The sequence below is a fragment of the Pogoniulus pusillus genome, chromosome 8, assembly GCF_015220805.1.
Source record: "Pogoniulus pusillus isolate bPogPus1 chromosome 8, bPogPus1.pri, whole genome shotgun sequence".
Lineage (NCBI taxonomy): Eukaryota > Metazoa > Chordata > Aves > Piciformes > Lybiidae > Pogoniulus > Pogoniulus pusillus.
The window spans coordinates 10,077,028-10,102,886 of record NC_087271.1 but is presented as its reverse complement, the minus strand read 5'-3'; the positions used below and the strand labels follow the sequence as shown (position 1 = coordinate 10,102,886).

Here is a 25,859-nt window from a genome sequence, read left to right as displayed (position 1 = left end):
CAACACCCTGAACCTGACATGTATGCACCAGGCAATCATTTTAAAAGCCAGGAGAAAAGCAAATCAAGCATGAGTCAGAGCTGTTGTTAAAAGGACAATAATACATACTAAAAGTAAACATTAAGTAGAAAAGAATAATGTCATTCCTAAAACAAAGCAAACCTGTTAAAGGACAGAAATGGGAGCCATGAGGGTTACATGTACCTGGAATTGAAGTGATGCTCTGTGAAATCAGACAAATTTTGGGAACTGAGTGACAATGATGGGAATCCCTCGTTGCTGGGATCAGGAAGCTTAACTACACTAGTCAGTTAAATTGCTCTATGATTAAATAACTGTATGGAGAGTCAGTGTTTTAATTAAATTATAGATCTTGAGAAAGGTGGACACTATGAGATGTTTCAGTGCACATGTACTTTATCAAAAGAATTGAATTATACATTAGGGGTCAGTGATCTGCCTATAAATTCTGCTTCAGAGACATCCATATGCATCCTACACGCTGTATTAAAATGAGTAACTATCCTTTTATTAACTCCTCTACTGATCAAAGTGTGTTTTGTGAAATAAAAACAAGACAAGACAGCAAGTGGGGAAAAAAAACTGTGAATAGACAGACTCATTTGTACCCTGACAGTTTTGGAATGAATAATCCCAGCCTGGGCTCGGAATAGCTCTGTATTCACAGCTTCCTAATGTGGTAGTATTTGATATGTTTTACAGAAAATCGATCTTCTGGCAGAATTTTTCAGGAAAGCATGTATTGGGGAAAAAGACACTTAATGTTCTGATCAGTTCTGCTGCAATAGCTTTAATAATAATATAAAAGATGAGTGAAATCTATGCTGGAAAGTCAGTATGTCAAACACAATACAGAAGAGTATCTCACCTGATTGACAAGATTGTCCCAAACCAAGGAAATAATTCTTTGCCTTTGCTGTCAGACTGCTGGATAAATCACTTCACTATGCCTGTCTTTTTTTGCCCTGAAAAATAATTAGACTGATTTTTCCATGAGCAATGCTATAAAACTACAGTTATTTTATCCAAGAGTGATTTTATTCATTCATTGCAGTGGGATTTGGTTCACTTTATTTTTTTTTTTTTGCTAGAAGGAACAAAATATTAGCATCAGAGTTAAACAAAGTCAAAAAGAAACCAGTTCAACAAATAGAGGCAGAATATTGCTGCAGGATAAGCTTCTGGTACTTTCTATGTTATGTGATAGATCTTATTTTCCAGCTGAGAGGGTCTTATCCAAAATCATGGAAGTACAGATAATTCTTTTCTTTTTTTTCCACTGAGCACTGGATCCAAAGTCACATTGAATAAGATGAATAAGAGGTTACTGTTAGTGATGACTACTAGGGACTGATAATGGGGAAAACAGACAAATGTATGGTTCTCATGTGACAAGGAAAAGACAGAGGGCAACAGTTTATTTATGGACACTGTTCCTCTGCATACAGTATTCTTTATATCATGCAGTCCTGAGGCTGTCTATTACACACACATGATAACTTTTGCATTACTCTTTCATTTCATAAACTTTATATGTACACACAGGCAATGGAGGGAAATTACTTTAGGGATTCTAACCCACTCTTGATTGCTGACAGAGTTTTTTCCTAGGCTAGGGTCACTCCACTGATATGGTTCACAACATATAGTTATTGGTATAGTTATTGGAAAGAGTTACCTGCAAAGCAGGAGTAGAAGCAGAGAAGAGTTCAAAATTGACACCAATCTACACTTGCAGAGGAATCATGAGAGTCAAGAAGGACTGACTTTGCACTTATTTGCACCCCCAGTGGATGACAATATTTGTTTAAACTAGGTAGAATGACAATAGATGACAATATTTGTTTAAATTAGGTAGAAAATGGTTGTCAAAAATTGTTGGTCTGACCTATAACCTTTCATGACAGCCAGTTAAAGAGCACAAAGCAAGAGAAAGTAAAATCTCAAAGTATTAGTAGAACACCCTGAAAAAAAGGAGACTATTTCCAAGTGAATTTAATCAAATTGTATTACTAAACTAAACAAATTGATAGTCAAGGCAATTTCATTAGATTCTTTACCAACTTGGTGTGGGTAAGAAGTGAACTGAACCCCTTTGGCTCTCAGTATTACCAAATTCATGGAAGGACATAGAAAACTTCTCTGCTGTCTCCCAACTGCAGAGCAGTAGCATTACAGTAAACCTCCAAGTAATCAAGGCATTTTCTCTAAGCCTGCATGGCCTTGGTCACATAGTAAAACGAAGTAACATTTTAATGTTTTTGGATATATTTTTTCTGGTTATATATGCTGAGTTCTACATATTCATATAAATAAGCATAACCTTTGTTCCTCGTATTTTCATCTTTTGCCCTCTAACAGTAGTAGTTAAATTGTGTGTGTGTGTGTTTTCTGTTTGTTTGGCTTGGGGTTTCTTGGTTGGTTGATTGTGGGGTGTTCTTTGTTTTTGTTTTGTTTTTAATGTAGAACAGAATGGTATTTCTGGCTGGCAGGAAAGATATTCTCTAGTCCTGCTGCCTTAAACAGCTATCTTTCTCTCTTCTATTGCCTCTGAAATAGTTTTAAACACCTTATGATTCCCCAAATCAGGGAGAATTAGGTGCATTATCAAGCTCTAATCTTTGAGACATATTGTCTAAAGCACACTTGTTTGCTAATCTGCTCCTTTCTGCCAGTTTCACATGTTGTGCTTGTTATCCTTGGACTGTTACCAGGTACATGAAAAGCTTTCTTAGTTTCTGCAGATTGGCTTTGGCAACTGATACTGCCCCAACATTTCCCCTGTCTTCTGCAGGCTGGCTAATAAATAGGAGAGACATAAATGTGATCACAGTGAAATTTCTTTAAAGTCTTACAATTTATGGGAAATGGTTGCTTTCCAGCCTCTAAACAGCTAAGAAGAGGAGTAAGCACAGCATTCTGCTTGTGCAAGTGAGCACGTAGAAAGAAACAGAGCTCATTACTTACATTCATATAGATTATTTGCATGATGCATGATCTGACTCTACCTGAGTAAGCACATGTGCACACACATGTGCACATCTTTATCCCTAGTTTTTTCTCTTGCTCAAAACCCCAGGAATTCTGCTTGATATGATATCTTTAAAGGCAGTATCAACTTCTTTAAAAAAAAACAAAACACCTCCGATTGCTGTGTCATGTAAAGAAAAAAATATTCTCACTGGTTTTGAATTCAAGTAGAAGGGAGGAACTTAAAATTTCTATTCCTGGGCTTTTTGTTACTTTGAAGCTACTTAATTCTCCTTTACAATACTATCAAGCTTTAAAAGCTTTGGAAAACATTACAATCTGTTGGGTTGCACTACTTTGGAGGTAAAATGGATTCATGTATCTGAATCAATCCTGGTAAAAATGCCATATCTTGGAATAATATTTTCCAATGTTGTTTTATCTACTATATTCACCAGTGCTCATGCAGTTGGCACAGCCTCCACCCAATGTGTCAAAGAGTCTGCAAATACCAAAAGATACTTCATTTTCCATTTACTTCACCATCCCTGGAGGTGTTCAAGAAAAGCCTGGATGAGACACTTAGTGCCATGGTCTAGTTGACTGGATAGGGCTGGGGGATAGGTCGGACTGGATGATCTTGGAGGTCTCTTCCAGCCCAGTTGATTCTATGATTCTATTCCATGATTCTATATAGCATGGATTTTCAAAGAAGCAAACACTACCATCAAAACTACATCACACATTCCCAAAATAATTATGTAAGTTAGTGGCTGAAAGGTATGGAGGTCTCTTTCAACTTGGTTGATTGTGTGATTCTATGATTCTATGACTTTTAGTGCTGTACAGCTGCTTGATCTTGACACACTGGAACATGAGCCATGGGTTCAGAATGTATAAAGGGGAAAAGTACTGAGTTAAGTCAATAGAGGGTCGAAATGACCTTAGAGAATGTTGCAGCAGATGAAACTCTGTAAAACATGAACCTGCAGTTTTGTTAATCTTTGTTTATATAGTTGCTAACGTAAGGGGTCTGTCTTGATGAGGTATGTACTGAGCTCTGTCTTAATGACCAATTAGGATTTAGAATGATCTTTTAGCTTGCATGTTAATCATAGAATCATAGAATCATAGAATCAACCAGGTTGGAAGAGACCTCCAAGATCATCCAGTCCAACCTATCACCCAGCCCTGACCAATCAAGGTACATAACAAATACTGAAAGTACAATAAACGGAACTTAGCTTGCATCTAGCTGCTCCCAGTCTTTCATCATGGCAACAATCCTCATGGGTATGTACCATGTAGATAGTTCAGTATAATGCTGCAGGAATTTCTGAAATGGAATTAGAGGACAATCTTAAGAGTCTGTGTTTAAAGAGAAAGAGGTAAACTACTTTAAAAGAACTGAACAAATTTTGAACTGGATGATCAAAAGAGGAAAATGCACATGGCACTAACTCTGGGTCTGTCACTGTCAGATTGCTTATGCAGTGCTCATAGTCATTCATCACTTTTTTTCAATTGCTTTCAAAAACCCAAGCAAAGGAAAAGAATCTTGCTGAATAATTTAAAGCAGTTCTTTCGTCAGCCATCAGTCCTTTTGTTCCTGAGTGTATCTATAACCTCACACCAGGCATTTTAATTAATCTGTTTGTGATACCAGCATCTCAATGTCTAAAGCAGCAGCAGAGAAAAACAGAAAAGAAATATTCATAATGTTTTAAGGAAAAAAAAAAGGTAAAAATCCTCCAATCTGACTAAAGAGTTACAAAGAATCGACTGAAGCAGACTTTGCAAGAGATTCATTCATTTCCTGGTCATCACTAACAACAGGGGACACCTAGAGAAGAATAAGAAGTGAACAGCTTTTTCTTTAAGACTATTGTGTTTATAAGGTTTAGTTTTTCACCTTTTTTGATTTATGTCAGACTTCTAAAATCTCCTGTTACTGGAGACTCCCCCAATATTATTAGCAGCATCATTTGTATTACAATACTACCTCAGAGGCCAGAAGTGAAATCAGCAGCCTTTTGTACTAGACATTGTGTGAAGAATCCTTGCCTTAAAGAGCTTACCAAGTGAAAAAGAAAATCCTAAAGGCAGGAGAAAGGAAGTATTAGTCTTCTGCGATGGGAACAATGGCAGAAAGACTAATTTAAAATGCCCAGGAAAAAACGCTAAATGCACAAAGAAATCAACCCACCTTTTGAGACCCAACTCTTTGCTTTGACCAGAAGAGTTTTATTTCTCTGAGGTACTTTATCACCCAATTTACAGGTTGCAGTAATTTCCAAAGAATCAAGACTGGCCTCCATCCCTTAGCAGTTACTTTTGTAAATTCAGAACAGAAAAGGTGGTGTCAGGGAACGGAGAGTTTATAGGTTGTATTAATAGAAGAAATCATAGATTGAGACAGGTAGTCTATTAAGCAAAGAAAGGCTGTGTGCCTGTCTCCTGGATTCTAATTCTGCACACGAATACAGTTAAGTGCAAGTAAACCTTTTGCAGAAAGTATTCACATATTTTGTTTTCTTAATTCCCTATGAGTTATATACAGCAGCATTTCTCAGGTTCACAAACAGCAACTGAGGCACAAAGCATCCTGCCTTTCATTTCAGTCTCTACTCCAGAGACAGTGTGGCTCTATCTGTGAGGAGATACACAGAAATCTTTATGCACCGAAGCTGAAGAAAATAGAAGAAGCGACAAAAGGGTAAAAGAAAATGATTGTGAATTTAGTCAAGTTCTGCTAAGACTACAGATTAGGCACGAAGAATGAAGATTAAAGGAAAGAAAAAACAACCAGAAGGTTATGTCTAGGAGGCTGCTTAGACTTCTTCCACACAAAGGTCACAAATTTGCATGACCTGCATCTGCATTGCTTGGAAAGGATACTGCATTTTAATTTTTCAAATTGTGAGAAATATAGAGAATCATATGTTTGATCCCATCAATTCGTGGCAAGGGGTCACAGACAAGGAGGAAGGGGGGGTTTGAATGAAACTGCATTCCTGCTTGCACCACCATCCCAAAAGCCTAAAGATAAGAGTAATAAGATTGGCGAAGGAGGGAGACATGTGGAAGAGATAGTCTTTTGCATATTTAAATGGAAATGCATTCCTCCTGGTGCCACCTTGAGCACAGGCCCTATGAGGAGAGGCTGAGGGAGCTGGGACTGGTTAGCCTGGAGAAGAGGAGGCTCAGGGGTGACCTTATTGCTGTCTACAACTACCTGAGGAGTGGTTGTGGCCAGGAGGAGGTTGCTCTCTTCTCTCAGGTGGCCAGCGCCAGAACGAGAGGACACAGCCTCAGGCTGCGCCAGGGGAAATTTAGGCTTGAGGTGAGGAGAAAGTTCTTCCCTGAGAGAGTCATTGGACACTGGAATGGGCTGCCCGGGGAGGTGGTGGAGTCGCCGTCCCTGGGGGTGTTCAAGGCAGGATTGGACGTGGCACTTGGTGCCATGGTCTAGCCTTGAGCTCTGTGGTAAAGGGTTGGACTTGATCTGTGAGGTCTCTTCCAACCCTGATGATACTGTGATACTGTGATACCTTTTTGCATGAGCAAACAGAAGAACCAAGACTTTGAAGTTCATGAGGACACTTAAGCAAGACCCCTTACTTCATCAAAGATTACCAGAGGGACCACTGGATAAAAGGAGACGCGTGGAAGAGACATCTCACATTCCTAAAAACTGATAAAGAAAACCCAACCTTTTCTTAGACCTTAGTAATGAATCTGTAATAGAATAGGGTATAAAAAGAGAAAACTGAAGCCAAAAGGTGTGCGTTAGGGTAGAGCAGAGCCTCTCCTCGCACCCAGGCCTGTACATTGCTTGATTCCTGCAACTCTATTAAAGCCTTAACTTGCATGAATGCCAGTTTATGCCTGTTATTTATGACAAAATCATGGAGGTACTTTTAGCATGTTTGATTTTATGTACTGCAGCTTCTGACACGGGCATGGCCAAGAGGTATATTCTGCTTCTTTTCAGGGTAGATATTCATGTGCCCTTGGACAAACAGAATCAAGGAAAAGAAAGAATGGGGCATGTCTGCTTGTGGATGTAATATATCCGAGAGAGGAATTCAGCTGGAGAGGAACTTATTCTTTTAAACAAACGAGAGAGGATCTGCTTTACTTTTTTTGGAACCTTACTAATGAACTAAAGAACAGATGTGTCTGGGAGACTGTCATCAACCCCCTGAGTAGCAATGATTTGAAACAGTTTGTCATATGTACTTGATCCTGATTAAAATAAGACAAATTAACAAGTTTCATCTCTCTTGATGGAGAACAGATAACTGCTATTCAATGCTTCTTCCATCATGGACTAATTCTTGAGTTTTTTTTCCACTCCCAAATAGATAATTTGAAGATGTATGAATATTCAGCACTGCCTGCTCTGGCACTCTGATGTTCTCCCTGGGCTGCAGGAAGCCCTCAGCTGAGGGCACTAATGGGCCTGGACTGCCCTGAGTGGCCCCAGCTGCAGTCTGCACCTGCTGCCCAAGGGCGCAGCTCTATTTAAGCTCAGGTGTGAGGGTTCCTTACCTCTCTTAGGCTGTGGTCCGACCCTGCCTCTTTGTAGTCCTGCTCGCTGGTGTTTGTTGTTGGAGCCAGCTTTGACTCTGGTGTGCTACTCGGCCTGTGTTTGAGGTACGGAGGCCTGTGGATGCAGTCTGCCGCCATTGGTGCCCTGCTGTGCTGGCCCACAGGTGAGTACCTCCCTGCCTTGGCGCAGCTTTGGGTCACCTTTCCTCAGGGACATGGTCACTGGTTTTAGATTGTTTTGTGTAAGAATGGAACAAGGCTGTGTTGCAGTGAGAGGTAGAAGGGATGAGCCAGCTCAAGAGCTTTGGAGATATGTCCTTTGGCTAACCTAAGCCTTCACCTACAACGTGTGGCTGCCAAAGTTAGGGCCTGCTCATCTGCACCCCTCAGATATCCATGGCAGTACTTGTTGGGCTGCTCCGTATTCACTGCTGGATGTTATGAAACAAGAAACTCTCCTTTTTGGCATTTACACTAGTAATTAATTGTGGCATGGAAGTATAGATGTTACTCAGCCACCCACAAGGTGCTTCATGCAGAGCCTGAAGAAGCCTGAATAGGAATAGGCTGATGCAAATACATCTTTTGGTGAGGAATAAGAAATCCCACGTTTGCTGGAAATGAAACATTTTTCTCCATACAGTCTTCTTACCTGTACTAAATCTTACAGGGGAGGAAAAACAAACAGGTGACTACTAATATTTAGTAGGAAAACGTCTATTTCGATGTGTGCCAAAGTATCCCAGCTTTCAGACTACTAAACCCTCATTCGTACTAGAAAATACAGACCCACAACTACATCAGTTCCTCGAAAAGCACTGAGCCCTTAAATTGTGTTGATGTGGGTGGTGGAAGTGAACGCGATGAAAATGAGTTGCTGTTGTATTGTTCCCGAAGTAGCCTCACTTGCAAATACTGTTCGGGATGCTGCTTAGTGGATCGGTGTGGTAGCCCAGTCTGCTCTTGTCTCACAACAGCGTATGCGGCAGGACTGGGCTGATAGCCCCTAATTACTCTATTGTCTTGAATAGAGGGGATGATGGCCTGCTGGCTCTGGAGGAGAGCTGCTGGCTCAGAAGTGAAAAGAGAGAATTCTTGCGAAGGAAAAGCTCTCTTTAAAACCACATCTGACAGCGCCCAGGGGCAGACACTGCCATGCAGGGGCCCGGGGCGCAACTCTCTGTGTGATTTGAACAGACCAGGCTCTTCCTCTCCCCAACGAAGTGTATGAAAGCAATTCTAGCGTCTGTGTGTTACATCTGCCACGCAAGACTCCTGGGATGTACACCAGCCACTGAGGGACTTGGACTATTTCTCTGACAAAGTCACTAGCTCCAAGAAGTTGTGATATTTTTGACTTCTTAACATGTTCTCTCCCCCTCTCTTTCACTTTCCTTTCCTCCCCTTTTCCCTTTGCTCCAGTCCACTACCGAGCGTTTTCATGGACTCTTAACCCATCTCTATAACTGTTTGGTGTCTTTTGCTTTAATTTATTCCAAGGAAATCTTAGCACAACCTCTCCTGCTGCTCAGGGTTGGCTCGGGGTACCAGGCCGTGACAATGAGAAAAAGGAGGTTTCTAGAGCTTGGAAGATGAGAAAACAGTTAGCAAAATCCTTACTATTTGAAGTGTTAAATGTAGAAGGTCTGATAACTGCCTTGCTCTGCATAAGGCTAATTATCTCATTCGCTGGTTTTAGATGGCTGCTTCAAAATGCTCTTAAGGAAAACTTACAATACTCTTATCAGAAAACTTCCTGGGCAGCCATAGGTGTGAGAAGCAAAATATATCAGGATATTCCAAAACATTTACAAGCACATGGTACTGCAAACAAAAATTCAGGATTTAGGAGCTTGTTTTATTAGTTTTCATGATTCATTGACATTCAGGTTTCTCAACATCAGCTAAACTTGGTGTCAGTAAGTATAAAATTCCTCTTTGCCATGTTTGCTTCCTAGGGCAAATATTTCTAATAGAACTCTAATTTTCCTCTAAAGTAATTACAAATGCTTACTGACCTCTGATGGAACCCTGTGGCATTCTCATCACTTCTCAAGCAAGAAAAATTCAGTCCCGTGATGCTTTCAGTAAAAAGCATTTTAGGACTATTTTTCAATTTGAGATCAATTCTCAGTATCTGCCTCTTACCCTTGTGCAAGTGCTAAAAAAATATTTGAAGTAACTGATAAAGATATGGTTGATAAAGTTAGTCTAAACACCATTAATGAAACTTAATAGCTGAAGGTGGAAAATGTTATTTATTGAAGTATGAGAATTTGGAATTGGCTTTTCACTGTGAACTTGATTTTGTTAAATGCAAATCCTGATACTTGCAGAAAAATGTAAGCTATTGCATCTTTGTCACAGCATAAAAGCATCCCTAGGGGTACTGACTATAGAATATCTTCAGGACAGTGAATTCATAATCTAGATGACTTCCTCTTCGCTTGTTCATGTAATAATATCCCGGAAGGTTTGTCTTGCTGGCTGCAAAAGGAGAGCCATCACTTTTCCCTTGTCTTGTCTTTTCAAGGTTGAAAATGTTTAATTCGCTTTAAGAAGAAAGGGAGTGGGTAGAAAAGTGACTACTGTAATTCTGAGGAGTTGCATTTTAATAGCGGGTAGGTTTAAGCTGGCAGTGCTGTAGTTACTCTGTCCATGTGTGGTTGTTATATGTTTGGGGACAATAGCTGTCAGCTTTTCAGAGTGGATCACACTTAAGCGACAACAAATCCATTGCAAAGATAAGTTGGTGCCTGCCACTTAGTCTTAGGAATCACTTTTGTTCTATGTACCATAAGGTAGTAACCATCAGTTTAAGCATGGTTTCAGGAGATTTCCACAGTTACTGTGAAAGAAATCATGTAAGCAATTTACCAGTGACATGAATTTTACCACAACTTGAAAATCTGTAGTGCTTAAAGATGGAACCAAGTTCCCCCTCATGCCTCCCCACCCAAATAATATCATTTAATTTGCATAGTGTGGGCATTTATGCTTTCAAATGTAAAGATCTGACCTCTCTCTGTCTAAATAACAGGCATAAACTTGTGTTCAGGCAAAATAAGACTTTTAATAGAGTTGCAGGAATCAAGCAATGTACAGGCCTGTGTGTCTGGGGAGGCTCTGCTCTACCCTAACGCATACACTTTGTCTTCAGTTTTTCTTTTTATATCCTATCCTATTACATATTCATTACTAATTCTAAGAAAAGGTTGGGTTTTCCTTATCAGTTTTAGGAATGGGAGCTGTCTCTTCCACGCTTGTCTCTTTCTATCCGGTGGTCCCTCTGGTGGTCTTCAGTGATGAAGTAAGGGGTCTTCCTCAAGTGTCCTTGCCATGAACTCCAAACTAGTAGTGTCCTTTTTATTCCTCTGTTTGCTCATGCAAAAAGGTGGTGCAAGGAGGAATGCAGCTCCATTCAAAATCCCCCTTCCTCCCTTTGCTCCTGCAAAAAGACTGTCTCTTCCACATGCCTCCCTCCTCCACCAACCTTTCTGGTTACCTATTGTATACCTTTGCGATGATGGTACAAGGAGGAATGCAGCTCCATTCAAAATTCCCCTTCCTCCCTTTGCTCCTGCAAAAAGACTGTGTCTTCCACATGCCTCCCTGTCTGTGACCTCTTGCCAAGAATTGATTGGATCAAACATATTTCTCGCATCTCTTTGTGAACCTCTTTATTTTTTTTGAGGAGGGAGACTCTCTTTATGCTAAGTTAAGTGGCAAAGACAAGGGCTAATGGGCTGAGTGCCAGCAAAAAAATTTGTTCATCATATGAACTATTAGACGTTGGAATAAACTCCCAAGGAAGTTAGACTGTTTCAAGGCCCAGCTTGACGGGGTGCCAGACTAGCTCATTCAAGCTTTATTCTTACCCTGAAAGGTTGGACTAGATGACTCTTGAGGTCCTTTCCAGCCTGGTATTCTATGAATCTATAAATGCTTGTGCCATCTAACTTTTCATAAAATCAAATCTGGATCTCTAGTGAGGTCACTTGTCTTAGAAGTGATGCAGATGTAGCAGCTTCCACTACCTCTCCTCTTAACACTGGGGTGCAGTAGCTCTTCTACTTTAAGTGATGCTTGAGCAGTAGAGTTCTGGGGAGACAGAAACAAAAGTAAGATTTGTCTGTTTTTAAGAGCAAACTAGCCAGCTGTGAACTTAGTGTGTTGCTCTGTCTTTGGGCCATCAACGTTCTCCATTTATCCTTATGACTTTTCTTTTGACTCACTTCAGATTTTCAGTTTTAGATCAGTTAAACCACTTTGGGTGACTTGATATTAGTTTCAATCCTAAAACAATGAAGTACAATGACTGTTAATCATTCTTTGAATGGGCTAAATGAAATAATTTTTTTTGCATACTAAAATGTTGGTGTGTGGTTTTGTTTGTGACAGATGTCCTATGCTTCTATATGTAGGGAAAAGATCAATACATAGCCTGCTTTGTGTTTTTGTTATCAGTTCCTGGGGCTTTTGGAGGTTTAATTGCAACTACAACCTTATTTCTGAGTATCTGTATAAAAGGCTGTTGGCCTTTGACTTCTCTAATCTCAGGAAGACTTTTTTTTTTTTTGCTAAGATACAAATCAAAATTTAAGATAAAATTCCTCTTGAGTGGCATTTGTAATGCAGTCTGATCTCTCTTCTATCCTTCTGTGCACATGTCAATGAATATTTTATGGAATCATGTCTTAAAACTAGAGCCACCACTACTGTGAAGGGGGGATATCACACTCTTGTCAGCTATGGATAATTAAATATGTTTTAAAATGCCTCTTTTCTGCATTGCTAATTGATTAAAAAATATAATTGGCATCTTAGCTATAAAATAAAGCCCTGATGTTATTAAGCATGCACACTAAGATGTTAAACATCTATGATAATCGTGATCTTTGAACGGGAGTCTCATTAGCAGTACAAAACAGAATTGCTGTTTATTAGACACCATCTCTTTAGCATTTATTAGACATCACCTCTTTAGTATTCTTACTGGAAAACTTAACTCTTCTGTAGCATCCAGGGCTAGAATTGATTTTTTTTTAAAAGACATTTTTTCCTAAGCATTTGTAAGTTTTTGTAGTGCTGGGAAGAAAAAGGAGAGATGTAAACCACATAAGTCAAACTTTTAGATTGAATTATGTCTGAGATTCTTAGAGTGGGAAAAGTAAAGGGAAAAGAATGTTTATTTCTTCCACACTTCTTTCTTTCTGTAATCCAATAGTTCATGTTAGTTTTCTTTACTACAGATTCCCACTTAAACCTGTCTGTGATAAGATGCTAGTCAAGCAATAGGAGTGCAAGACAAATAGCTGAATGACAATGCTAGACTTCGGGAGAGTGCTCTTGTCTTATTGGGGGTCTTGCCAGAGTCTCATGATGAGCAGGACTAGTTAGTTTATGGAGATCCAGGAGAGCTGGGTAATTTTCAAGGCCAACCTTCTAATAGCACAACAAGCATCATTTGCAATGGGCAAAAGGGCTACATGGATTAACAGGGCCTTCCTGACTTAGCTCAAATGTGAAGAAGTACAGAGAAGGAGGAAGCAGTGACACGCAACTCTGGAAGAATATGGAGTTGTTGCCCAAGTGTACAAAGATGGAGCTGTGAAAGTCAAAGCTTACCTTGAGCTGAAATTAGAAAGTGAAGATCCACAAGAAAACCTTTGATTACTTGTGTTGACAGTCAAGAAGATGTTGATACCCTAAGTTTAATGGTGCAGGAACCCAGATACAAGAGACAAAGTCAGTGGCAAGTTGAATTTAAAAAAATGTCAGCTTTGGTAGAAATATTAAACAAATCTTTTTACTGTTTTAAATTTTATTTCATTTTCATACTGAAGAGGGAGTATTTAATATCAGACTGTCTCAGCCCATCAGGATTTTTTAACTGACTCAAAACTTTCGTTCAAATCTGTTCAGTATTACACCTGCTCTCTTGGTTGGCTTGCTGCACTTCTTGCCCATGCCCTTGAACTCTTCACTGCCTCCCATTAATCAGTGACTGTTTTAGGAGAATAACTTTCCCCTGTGTGCTTCAGCTGGTCACAAGGAATGTTATCTAGTGAGTCATACTACAGTTCTAAGATAGTATTGTTTCCTCTTTCCCCTAGACATGTTTAAGTCTGTACACATTGAACTTGAGTATTCCTGTGCACATGCAGATGTCTGTGGTCATTAATGGTATTGCACTTTTGAGTTGTGTTGTCCTTTTCATTAAAAAACAACTAATGTAAAAAGAAGATTCCTTCAGCTTTCTCTTTAAGGAATCTCACATAAGAAAGAGGAGTTTTGCTTTCTATTTGCAGTGATCTCAGGTTTTATTACATTCCTCTAAGTCATGTAAAGAACTGTTGCGTCAAATGTTTTCAGTCAACACTCTGGAAATTAATGTTGTAGGATGACCTTAGCAAAAATCATAATTTTCAAGAACTACTTTCAACACTGAATAAAGAATTAATTCTCTACACTCTTGCTTGGTAGCACAAAGTAAGGTGCATTGATTAAATTAGCCTCATGTGAGTTGTTGCTGAATTTGTGCTGTAGACAAAGACAGCATCTTTGTTTTGATAAGCCAAACTCTGAGGGTCTGCAAGCAGCAGTGGAGTTTCATCTCAGCCATGCATCCTTGTTCCAACAGAACTGGTGCTCAGCTTACAGACCTTAGTGATTTCCAGTTGATCTCCACCTGATAGGAGTGATACAGAAGGATTGCATCAGTTGTGCTTGACAACATAAAATTTCCAGTGTTCAAATACTTCCCAGATACAGTACAATGTTGAAGGTTTAGTGTCCTGCTCACTGTCTCAAAAACACAGATATTACAAAGTTAGATTACAGATTGATGTGAGTGGCCAAATCCTGTGTATCCAGTTGAACACCTTTGTCTATTTGTGGAACACTGCAGAGTTGGGTGAATCAAACTGGAGTTGAGCTTTACCTGATACAGCAGTTTCTCTGCCTTCCTAATGTAATTTAGAGAGGGCTTCAGGGAACTTTTTAAATTATGCAAAATATCTCTATGGTGTTTGGCTATATAGGCTAGAGGGGACTGAAATACAGCATAGGCTCCCTTTCCTACTTGCTTAACTTTTGTAGTATGGATGCAGACTCATTATGGCTGAGAGTCTGAGATTTGGAAATAATTTTTTATTAGGTTAGTGTGAAATTGAAAGCTAGTCTCCAATGTGTATTTATAGGGCATAAGATTAGGGAATAGATAATTTTGCCTAGTGACTTGTTCAAAGTAGTCTCTGAAGTAGTTAGAATGGGAGATATGCTAAATAAGTCCCATGGTTTTGCATATGGTAGGGGTAAGATCCATTTTTATCACTTTCTCTAAAGATTTAAGCTTCAAATTTGCATTAAAAGCATTGTGGAGTTGTAGGTAGGGAATTAGTATATGGTAAACAGGAAAAAAAGTTGCCTTGAGTTCCATGCACTTATCACTCCTCACAGATGTTACTGTAATGTTTCTGTAATCAAGTGACATTTAAAAAATATTCTTTGTCTTCATGATTTCTAACAAATTATGAAATCAAGGAAGTACTGCAGAAAAAGAGGTAATTTCCAAGCCCTGGATGAGCAGCTCCATGTCCCACCGAGATAGTGCAAGCCTGGCATGCTGAAAAACTGCTTAGAACACTACATGGAGGAAAAGACTATACACAGTTTACTGGGAGACTTCTTATCTGTTGCAAAACATCTCACTGTCCCTTTGTGGGTCTCCATGCATTCAAAAACTGACACTTGCATATTTTCAGATCTTTGGTTACATTCCTAGCTGTCTATTCAGGAACCAGAATTTTGAACTGTAGATGAATACATTGTCTCTTCTGCTTCATGGGTACCATTTTCTAATGAGAGATTGAGTTGAAAGGGAACAGTAGGAAGGTCTAGATGGACCTCTCCTTGAAGTAGAGATGAGAGTAATAAATTCATCCTAGCTAAGCATGACTTTCTCCTTTTGTATGGTACTGATCAGTCCTATCTTATGGTACAGTTAACCATTGATTGCCAGAACTGAAGAAACTAGGAATATTGAATAAATCTTCTCTGAGCTCCAGACAGAGGTCTGACAGAAATACAGAAGGAACTAAATAGAGAATTTTATCCTTCTAACCAGTGATTCAAATACTAGCATCATAGAATCAATCAAGTTGGAAGAGACCTCCAAGATCATCCAGTCCAACCTAGCACCCAGCCCTGTCTGATCCACTCGACCACAAAGCTAAGTGTCTTATCCAGTCTTGAACACCTCCACGGATGGCAACTCTACCACCTCCCTGGGCAGCCCATTTCGATGCCAATCACTCTCTCTGGCAAGAACTTCCTCCTTACATACAGCCTAGACCTCCCCCAGGACAACTTGAGACTGTGTTCCCTTGTTCTGTTGCTGGTTGCCTGGGAGAAGAGACCAACCCCCACCTGGCTACAGCCTCCCTTCAGGTAGTTGTAAACAGCAGTGAGGTCCCCCCTGAGCCTCCTCCAGGCTAAACACCTAAACACCCCCCAGCTCCCTCAGCTTCTCCTCACAGGGCTGTGTTCCAGGCCCCTCACCAGCTTTGTTGCCCTTCTCTGGACATGTTCCAGTACCTCAACATCTCATGAATTGAGGAGCACAGAACTGGACACAGTGCTCAAGGTGTGACTTGACCAGTGCTGAGTAGAGGGGAAGAATAACCTCCCTTGTCCTACTTGCCACACTGTTCCTGATACAGGCCAGGATGCTATTCTGCTATGTAACTCAGAACCTTGTTTTGAAGCCTGGAATTAGAACTTTGTAGTTGATTAAATACTTATTTGTTTTTTTAAAAGGACATTTTTTATTTACTTTTTTTCCAAGGGAGTTGCATGGATATCTGGTAACAGGCAAAAAAGGAAAACATGAAAGGGAAAGATGTTTGCTGTCTGGAAGGCTTCAAAAAGTATGTAATTTTATGTGAACTTAATTTTCCTAACTCAGTAAGCAATATTGCTGTAAAGAATGTCATTGTGAAAACTCAGAGGGCCGTGAGGTAAGAACATTTTAATGTGTTGTCTTATGAAATAATGCAATTAATGAAGCAGTGCATGTAGCTGGTAAGAGATCAGATGGGAAGCTGTCATAGAGAAGTTTGGGAAGAGGTTGAGGAAGATGATCATCCTCATTAAGGAGTGGTAATCTGAATTCAGCTTTAAATCAATGAACACTTGAAGGATGCCATTGAAATTTCTATTATCAGCAAAAATTAGCAAGTAATTCTGTCACGTTCGAAGTACTAAGGGTGGTAACAGTGTGGGAACAAACTTTGTAATACACCTGTTTCTTTCCCCTCTTTGTGATTTTTCTCCCTGCATTTCAAGGTGTTTGGGCCCAGAAGTAATATCATCATCAGAGCACGTGTTCAGCCTGTTTGAGTAAATTTTTATCTAAGGGCTCTAACTTCAAATCTTCAGGCCTTTCATCATATAATGATAAAATTACAGCTCTCCTTTCAGATTATTCATAGTTTCCTTCTGAGTCCTTAACTCCATAAAGCACCTTGGTTTTCTTCCTCACTAATGTCACTAGAAATGATCTCCCTGGGTTGCTATTTTCACCTCCTATGATTGTCTCTTCTCACTCATTTCCAAATTGTCCCAGCTGTGTTCTGCACATAAATAATCACTTTAAATGATCTCTAGGAGATTAACTTCAAACACACAAAAAGATTTTTCCTCTGCTAACTTTTGTTCTTGTATCTATTTTGATTTCAACTGTGCCATTATGGCAGGCATATATAAATATTGTGCTGCCTTGTATTGCCCAGGAATCACAAAAGAAGAACCTATTTTGTACTCCAGTTGGTAAGCATGTTTCCCATGCCTTTGTCACGGAGGGGGATTCTGCCTGTACACCGATTAGGCAGAGGGGAGAAATTAATTAATGTGAGAGGATATTTATAAAAATAGATGTATTTATTAATTTCAGTATTTTCAACTCTCGCCACCCCCAACCACTGAAGTTTACTATTAAATTGTTCTTTACACGGTTATGAAGACATTATGCGGATACATATCTACAGAAACTTGTTAATTACTAGCAAACACTGAAACTATTAACAGAGAGAGAGTTTTCACTGTGGCTTCATGCTGCCTGGGGTCTTACACTATTTGCCCAGTAAAGCTGAGCTGAAAGCTGCTCTCTGCTTTATGGCAGAGGTAATAGAAATTACAGAGGCATTTAAGTATTTAGTCACAATTTGGATTAATAAGAAATCACCCTCCAGGCTATGTCACAGCCTATTGCAAGTGTCCAATTCTTCAGAGTCTCTGCCTGTGGACTTTGAGGCTGGAATCCTCTGGCGTCAGGGGAAATGGCAGTCTCTGACTTTGAGTGGCTGGATCCTGTTGGCTGGATCCAGGGGTAAGCAGGGAATTCCGTGCAGTCTGAGCAAGGGTCTAACACTGGCTCCTCAGGCCAACCGAATTCAGGCAAGTGGGTCTGCTCCTGGCAACTTGTGGCAATGGTACACACCAGATAATCATATAAAGGCAGGCATAAAGCTGCAAGGAAGTATGCAAACAGGCAGGCAAGCAATGTGGGGGAGGAGCAAGTAATGTGGGGAAGGCTGCATGTGGGCCTTTGTACCCCTATTTATTACACGTGGGCTGAGAGTTAATGGTCTCACTCGTCACTAGAATAACCAATCAGGTTGGCAGTCAGCCAAACCTACCATACTAGGTAAAACCCACAGGCCTGGACTCCAAATATGGGAATCATGTGGGCCTAGCACTAGGCAGGCATGAGCTGGGTGTGTGGGGACTTACACAATCAGGTGTCCTGGGCAACTGACTTTATGGCCCCGGTCTGTTGTACCCCTTTGTGCTTGTTTACCCCTAGTGCAGGAAGAGAGACATGTCCAGGCAGAGCAGGCATAAATAAGCCTGCTTTTGGGCCTACAGGCCCTCCATAACAGCCTTGGATTGCTTTACACTTAGAGTTCTAGTGTGAAGTCCTCTGCAAATAAATTTGGCATCTCTCTGCCGTGTGTCTGTCTTGCCATTTTACGAGTTTTTGAAGAGTGAGTGTGGAGAAGGCACTATCAACAGAGCTTTCATTTTAATGCCATTTGTTTGATACATGTTGTTCAGTTGGCTCGGAATGCATTTTTAGGTCATTATTTTTCATAGAGATCCATGGGTTACTATGGTGTTCTGAGATAAATGAAGTAATAGTTGCCTGTATGGTCTGGTAAAAAAGAATTAAAATTGACTGGAACCCAAATGAAACACACACATTCTGTTTTCATCTTGTGAAGGGATGCAGAGCAGTTCATCTAATACAGACATCTATCGAGTGGACATCTGGTTCACTTAGAACATTCAGCATACAGCAATATTTCACATGTTGGGGGTTTCTTTGAACCTTTGATCTGTAGAGCTAACTTTGATTTATGTCTGTTTGATCTCCATTTGAAATCATTTAGTCCTAATTTTCCTGACACCATTTTCAAATGAGTGCTGATGATTTTAGATTTCATTAGTAAGAATGTGAAATCTTAATCACCATCAAGCAAGTGGTAACACTTAATTTCACTTTGTCCCGACTTGCTCTGGTAATGCCATTCCATTTTCCTTTTCTGACTGTTTTGTCTATGTTAATTGCATGGAAAAATACATAAAAAAAGGAGTGAAACTTTCTTCAGAAGAAGAAAATAGTTATCATCTAAGAGGCTTGGTGGTGTATTTCATGTGAATATAATTACAATTTATAAAATTATAGAATCATGGAATCAACCAGGTTGGAAGAGATCTCCAAGATCATCCTCTCCAACCTATCACCCAGTCCTATCCAGTCACCTATACCGTGGCACTAAGTGCCTCATCCAGTCTCTTCTTGAACACCTGGATGCTAAATATTATCACTTTGGACACAATCAGAAATACATATATATATGTATTTAATTAGAGTGGAACAAATAATTGGTCTCTTGATCTAACCTGGAAAAAGAATGAATGCAAGTTATGTATGTTTGCATAATCCAGACTCTTTGATAATTCTAACAGATGTGAAAATGCAAGTAATATTGAGATACAAAAGAGGTGTACTCTGTCAGTCACAGTAATGAAAGCAGATGTAGAAAACTAATGCTTTGCCATAACATCTCTACATGAAGCATGTGGTTAGCTCCTGCTATTTTGCCTGCTATTAAAGCTGAAATTTTAAGACAGTTGAATTTATATGTTCTCATAGTCACTAATGTGTCTTGTAGCTGGTCAATTAGTCCACTCCTTTCTAACTATCTTAACTGTTGTCTAGAGTAAAACTACTTTTGAGGTTTCATATGTAGCAAGAATGCCCAGAAAGGTTGCAGAATTGCCTTCTCTGGAGACTTTGACAACATTGCCTGGATGCATTCCTGCACAAACTACCCTAGGTGATCCTGCTTTGGCAGGGGGTTTGGACTCAATGATCTCTGGAGGTCCCTTCCAACATGTAATATTCTGTGATTCTGTATTCCATATCACAGGACAGTATCTGAACTAGAAGATAACTTATCTTCAAACACGATGTATTTATTGCAGTACATATTCGCTCTTGCCCAGTTTTCTGGTCTTTTGTATAAACATACCTAAATAACATATGTATGGACACATGTGCAGATATACTCCATGTAAATAAGTATGTGTATATGGCTGTGTTTTATGATTATATATTGTATACTATTAGTGGGCTTTTCCCTTTCACTTCTAATAGTGGAGAAGAGTTATTTTTCCTTTTTAAATGACCGAATTAAGCAAATGTCTGCCAGGTGTTCAGCAGGCTAATCTAAATTCAAGGATATTCAATAAAATAAGGCTTTTGCTGTTTAAAAACATAAGCTTGGGGGGAGGGGTGGGGGAGGAAGTGAGCTATAAATGGCTTTTGATGAACCAGGTGTGCTTGTATGAGAAACCATAAAGGCTTCTTTAACTTGGAATGATGGACACAATGCAATTCCTCCTGTAATGTGTAAGTTGCCGATGTAAGGCTGGAAGATAGCTGGATTTACTCTTGTCTGTGGGCTAGGAATAGCACTAAGCTTGTTTTGACTGCAAATGGAAAAAGTATGACACAAGTCTCACAGTAAACCATTTTGCTTGTATCCATTGGAACTTGTTTAGCTGCATAACTCTGGCAGTTTCTTTGAATATATCTTCCCCTCTGTATGCCATCTCTGCTTGTGTTCTGTGCCACTACATTTCATCTGCACAGTACTCTCATTTATCTTTTTCTTGTTCCCCTCCCTAAACCAGAGCTCTCAATCTATCCTGACAGTGTGTGGCTTTAAGAATTACAAGAAATGACCCATACTAGACAAGTTTATCACATCTATTTCTGGCTGAGTCATGTGGAAGATTCTTATTCTGATTTGCCTGCTAGACCTTCTGTCTATGTATTGATTTATTTGTAGCAGTGAAGTTAAATTATCCAAAATGAAGTATCTGATCCTTAGATTTAAGTAAAGGAATAGGAGGAATGCATTTTCCTGTTTCCTAGCTGTAAGTTGGTGTTTTACTTCATTCTAAAGCTCTCAAATGTTTCTTATAATCTAGCAATTCTTGACTGATTTCATTATGTAAACCAACTTAAGATTCTGAGTGAGACCTTTCAAAACTGAACAGTCAGAGACAAAGAAGTTAAAGGCTGGGATAAAAAGATTAAACGGCCTAATGGCAGCTGTGCTTAGTGACAAAAGGGGAAATCAAGGCATGTTTCCTGAGATGTTGCCAGGTTAGCTAATGACAGAATAATTCATTCTCTCTCCTTTCATTACAATTATAAGAAATTGACTGTTGGTACATTAGTAAAGATGTCAGTGAAAAAAAATCATTGCCCTGATGTCTGTCTTGTTTGCTCTAGGGACTGGTGAGGCATTTTTTCATGAGCTTGCATTACCTAAACTGTCTAAATATAATCATAGACATATTAAGGTTGGAAAAGAGCTCCAAAGTAATGAGTCCAACCAGTCCTAATAATTCTGCTTGGTACAGTTCAGCTCTAGATCACAAGATCTTCAACCTGGAGAAGAGAAGGATTTGAGGAAACCTTGTAGTAACCTTCCAGTATCTGAAGGGGGGCTTCAGGAGGGATGGGAAAGGGCTATTTATGAGGTCTTGTAATGACAAGTTTAAACTGGAAGATGAGAGATTTAAGCTAGATGTTAGGAAGAAACTCTTTACAGTAAGAGTAGTGAGACACTGGAACAGGTTGCCCAGGGAGGTTGTGTGTGCTTCCTCCCTGGAGGTGTTCAAGAATAGGTTGGATGAGGCCTTGAGTGACCTATTCTAGTGGGAGGTGTCCCTGCCTATGGCAGGGGTTTGGAGCTAGAAGATCTTGGAGGTTCCTTCCAACCTAAGCCATTCTATGATCAGACTTCCAGCACTACAAGCCCTAATCTCCTTAATCAAGATGGAGTTGAAAAACCAGAGAAGTTGTCAGACAAGTCTAAAACCTCCTGCTTGCTGTATCCTTGGCGTGTGGGACTGCTGCCCTGCAATACTTATGAGGAGCTTATGAAAAAGGAGTCTGGTGATCAATAGTAGACTAAGGTGGAAAGTTCATGCATAATTGGCATAATTTGAAACAGGAGAGGTTCTGGTTGGATGTAGGGAAAGTCCTGCTTGGGTAGGTAAGTCAAGCAGTTGAACACTTTGTCAAGAGAAGTTTTATAGTCTCTACCCTTGGAAGGTTTCCAAACTAAACTGAATAAAGCCCTAAGCAACATGGGCTGACTCCACTTGGTGCAGAGTATGGGCTAGCAGCTTTCTAAGGTTCATTCTAACCTGAGCTGTCCTATGATCTTATGATCACATAATGTGTGTGTATTCCAAACAGATGTGTGAGTGTAGTATAAGCTGGTACACCCATGCTGGCTTTGAAGTAGATATTGTAGGCACAATTAGCACTGATGGACTTGAATGGCACCAGGCAACAAGGCAGTTGTGAAAGTATTTGATTTTAACGGAGCTTTTTGGAGTTAAAATTCTATTCCTTCTGTGGGTTACCTTTGCATTTTCATGTGTGTATAGGGTTAACACTCCACGGGGAGTAACCCTGAACCTCGGGGTCTTGACCCCTCCCCAGGGGTGGGTCATACCACCAGGTGATGGCTAGCCCACTCACCCAATTCCTGTCCTATAAAGGAGAGGGGCTTCCAGCTTCTCTCTCTCTCTCCACACACCTCACCACACACATCTCTGCCTGTATACCAGCATATCACGTGGCAGCCACGAGGCAGACAAAGCCACCATCACACAACTCGGGTTGTATTTATACCATTTGTATTTTGTTATTTTTCCTTCCCTATTCTTTGTAAACTTCCCTACCTCCAATACCTTTCTAAGTTATTGTTAAACTTTTCCTTTTAACTTCCAAATCAAGTGAGATTGATTTATTTGGGTGTGTTTACCTCTCCCTATATCTAATCCCATCCTTTGGGAAAGAAGGGGGAAGAGGGGAGGGCACTCTATAAATTGTTATTGGGTCTATCAAATTTATTAGAGTCTCAGGGAACTTGCATTAGAACCCAAGACAATGTGCATAAGGCAGACACTCTGCAGGATTTGAAAACCTCAGATTAATTTCTTGGCAGTCCTTACATTAAAAAATGTGCTGAAACTTCTTCCAGGCTACAATCAGCACAGGCTAATGGATTTTAAAACACCAATCATTTTGCTAGTGTAGTCTAGTAGTCTGGGATACCACTGGTCATGACCACTCAGTTGAAATGTCTGTGTTTCCATATGGGTTTGAAGTTGACACCACATGGAGATGAGCAGTCTTTCAGGGGAATGGCAATCCATTCAGGTGGATGGTACTGCATGAGTAAGTTTTTTTACACAGTTCTGCTTTTCCTGTTTACGTAGAGACAACCTTTCAAGGCTGAAGTATAGGTAAGAGCAATGGCACAAAAATAATATGAAAACATAGACTCTTAAGGTCTGAGCCTGTAAGTGCTTACATCTAAGAGCTGCACTTACTGCTGGGAGTAGTCCAATTGATTTCTGTGAAATAATAGAAATCAATGAGAGTACTCCCAGCAGTAAGCTCTACAGGCCAGATTCTCAGTTACCTAAATCTGAAGACACCAACTGCGAATTTTATCCAAACCTCAGTAATGAGTGTTAGTTTGCACTGTCTGGTACCTATCTATCTTTTTGCACCTGCCTTTTGTCTCATGGGTTTGCCAGGACAAGCTGGAACACATCCTTGCAATGCCTGAAGCATGCAGAGATGATGTTCAAATTGCTTCTTTCCTGAAGCCCATCAAAAGTCTTGCTTCTGAAAAATAACAGTATTTCACAGCAGCTTTCCAAACAAATTAACCTTTGAGTTGAGAGCAGACACAGAAATACCCAGAGAAGAATGTTTTGGAAGTAATGAGCTCACGTAAACATTGAATATGCTGCAGCACTGAACAGTTATCTTAACCAATGCAGAAAAGCAGCAGTAACAGCACTGTGCATCTTTTCATCTATGCCTGTCTATGAAAAGCAGAGTAATTGTTTTACATGAAACAGCTGATAGAGAGACACATTCAGGACTGTCTCAATCTCAGATGCTTTGGCAGAAGCACAATTGCAGCTCTACTTACCTCTTAAAAGCCCTGAAGTTTTGGAAGTTGCAGTGAGTTTCTCCAACACCCAAATACTAGGACTCTTCAAAACTGAAGGCTACTTCATAAACCTGACTTCAATGACTGAAACAGTGAAATATTTGACATAAAGATATGAGAGAAATGTCTCATATCCTCTAGTCCAAGACTGACTCCTGCAGCACACACAATTCTAGTATGATACCTATGTAACACTTGTCATGGGTTCATAACATCCAAACTGAAAGTGGAATATCTCCAGCATCAGTGTTCACTTATAGCTTTGATTTTTTCACTTTCTGGGTAGAAAGGGTGTAAATGCAGACTAGAGATTTGCAAGTGCTCTTATTATAAAAATATCAATTTGTACTGAAACACAGTTATTGATTGTAGACCTAAAGGTTAAACCTGTAGCAGTGACATGCTTGAATTAATGACACATTCAAGAACGCCACTTCTAAATTAAGGCATTCCCTATCTTTCCCACAAGAAATTGTTATAAGGACACACAGGAGACAAGTGGCAAAATTCATATTACTTTCTGATATTTCATGTTGGACTAATAGGTGTGTAGTTTAACTGCAAGCCACATCACAAGTTGACATTTTATTCCAACTAGCAGGCAACTTGAAAGAGTCCCTGGCAGAAGACACAAACATCATTAGTAATAATTCTGACTATTTTCTCATGAGGACCAACAGCAGCAATTATAATTTAGATAGCCAATCGAGATGGTTTAAAAAAAAAAGAAATTGAAGAGTGGTATAAAAGTTGCATTTTTCCTAATTTATATGATATTTACATTCAAATGGTAATATAAAATTGTTTCTAGGGCAAAACCCAAGCAGATGAAGGGTAAAGAGAAATTCTCATTATCATTATCTGCCTTTGTTCTGAGTTACTTGACAGCAAGCACTGTTTGGATTTGTGTGTGCATGTGAGAGTTGGTAGTTGGAACCGCATACTCAGTTGTAGGAGTCTGAAGTGGTCTCCTACTAAAGGCTTTTTTTTTTGAGTTAATGAGTTCTAAGTGTATGTTTGTGAATTGTTGTCAAAAGATATCTAAGGTTCTGCCCTTGACTAGCATGAGTAGTTGTTACCTGCAATGAGGCTGAAATATCAGTTTTACCTTGAGTAGCAGCTTGAGCTTCAGTTGAGGGATAGGATGTGTGGGAGGGAAGGCAAAGAAAATCTGTAGTTCCATTTCTCATAATATGTCAAAAAACCCAAAACCAACACACTGGCAACAGAGCAGCAAGAGTAGGAGAGAGATAAGTATGTTGCCAAAGGGTCGTGTTTTGATGAGTCCCTCTAGCACCTTTCCCTGGGTGGGGGCTCTACACAGACCAGCTGGTGTCAGGAGGGAGAGTTATTCCAGACAGGGTACTGGTGCTGCTCTGCACACCCTGCTTGCATTTGATAGTCCCTGCCCTGTCTACTGTGTTACTTCACTCTCAGTGTACCTGACATCTTGCTCTGCCCAGCAGTAAGCAAACTGACTTTACCAATGCAGGACAGACCTGCCTGTTTCAGACATTCACAGGTCACTTAAAAGCAAACATCCATTGCAGCATTACTGTGTATGTATTTTCCAAACATGTCCCCTGCATTCTAGGGTGTGTGTGATTTAGGTGGGGCAATTATTGAGGTGGGAACTACAAATGTAGTTATGTTTATTTCTGGAAAGCCTTACCCACAACTCTATACAAA

At 39.9% G+C, this 25,859-nt stretch overlaps 1 long non-coding RNA gene across 1 annotated transcript in view; it reads left to right on the top strand.

Moving 5' to 3' along the window:
* The first annotated feature begins 7,567 nt into the window (after positions 1–7,567).
* The window catches only part of LOC135177840 (uncharacterized), a 67,577-nt gene continuing 49,285 nt past the window's right edge, over positions 7,568–25,859 (top strand). Inside the window, exons 1-2 of the long non-coding RNA XR_010303189.1 lie at positions 7,568–7,709; positions 16,394–16,475. This is a non-coding gene — a long non-coding RNA (uncharacterized LOC135177840). The remainder of the gene's footprint in view (positions 7,710–16,393; positions 16,476–25,859) is intronic.